At 59.7% G+C, this 1,267-nt stretch overlaps 1 protein-coding gene across 7 annotated transcripts in view; it reads right to left on the bottom strand.

Moving 5' to 3' along the window:
• MAPK8 (mitogen-activated protein kinase 8) overlaps positions 1-351 on the bottom strand; it is a 105,150-nt gene extending 104,799 nt beyond the window's left edge. For all 7 annotated transcript variants that reach the window (XR_003905610.1, XM_029932086.1, XM_029932087.1 and 4 more), the window contains exon 1: positions 208-351. The gene's annotated coding sequence lies outside the window, so the exon portion shown is untranslated. The remainder of the gene's footprint in view (positions 1-207) is intronic.
• Positions 352-1,267: the final 916 nt, after the last annotated feature.

The following is a 1,267-nucleotide window of genomic DNA, read 5'->3' as shown; positions in this document are numbered from 1 at the left end:
CCCCCTGGCCGGCCCCCGCCTCCCCAGCCGCTATTGTTCCCGCGCCTCCCCCGCCCGCCGCGCGCCCCCAGCAGCCGCGCGCTCCCGCCCCCACTCCCGGGAGGGGGTCAAGGCTGAGGAGAAGGCGGCGGCGGTGGCGGCGGCACAATAACATAAACACGGCGGGGTCGCCGGCCGCCCCGGCCCTGCGGCACCCGCTGCACTCACCCCGCAACGCAGCGAACGGCGACAGGAAAGCCCGCCGGCGGGACTGGCGCCGTCCAGGCGCTCGCCACGGCCGTTACCCAGGGCTGCTCGCGGTTCTGCTTTCTCGGCCCCGTCGTCCAGCCGCGGCCGCTCCGCTGAGTAACAGGGACGCGGGCCGTCACCGCGCACGCCCGCTCACGTCATCGCGCAGGGATCCGCCCCCGCGCTCTCGCAAACGGCCCGCGGGGCGGGGCAGCCTCGGGGCCCGGATTGCGGGGGCAGGGCTCGAAGTCTGGGGCGGGGCTACTCTGGGGCTGGGAGGACTTGCGGAGGTCGCCTGGAGGCGGAGCTACGGGGAGAGCATCTGAGAGCCAAGTGTGAGGGGCGTGTCGGGGAGTCGGAGGGGGCGGGGCCCTGCTCTTGGCACGTGGCGGCGCGTGGACAGAACTCTAGGCTTCTGGCCGGGGGCGGTCCCCCAGTGGGAGCAAGATCCGCGGGGTTTCCTTGCCTCAGGGTTTGAAAGTGAGGTGTGCTTAGACCAGACCCACGAGGGGAGGAGGCCCGGATTCTGAGCACATACCCGCGAGACAAATTGCTCATTACATTGACCGACATTATGTTCCTTTCTGGGGACATGTGCCCAGGGCCCAGCAACCTACAACAAGGAATTGTTCTTTTCAGCCACCTGGAAAAACCTGCCTCCTGTTTTCCCAAAAATCACCTCGTGCCAGATTCAACTCATTACCCGATTTTGTCTCTTAGCCCCAGAAGAGACAAAATATCCAACAATGGGTAGAAAGGTGTCTAAATTACTGCATTCCATGCAATCGAATGTATCTTAGCAATTTAAATGCCACGTGTTCAATAAACTCAACAATGCAGGTAAATGTTCACAATATATCATTAAGAGAAAGAAGGAGGTCTCTTTATATAATGATCCTACCTAGGTATTATGTATACATGGAAAAAACCTGAACAGAAATCTGCCAAATTATTTTAACAGTAGTTTATCATTGGACTGTGGAATGAGAGGTGAATTTGTTCTCTTTTATCCTTGGGGATTTTTCCCATGGTTTCCAAA

This window comes from Suricata suricatta, chromosome 2, assembly GCF_006229205.1.
Source record: "Suricata suricatta isolate VVHF042 chromosome 2, meerkat_22Aug2017_6uvM2_HiC, whole genome shotgun sequence".
NCBI classification, from domain to species: domain Eukaryota; kingdom Metazoa; phylum Chordata; class Mammalia; order Carnivora; family Herpestidae; genus Suricata; species Suricata suricatta.
The sequence above is the reverse complement of the archived record's forward strand: the minus strand, read 5'-3'. Positions and strand labels throughout refer to the sequence as shown.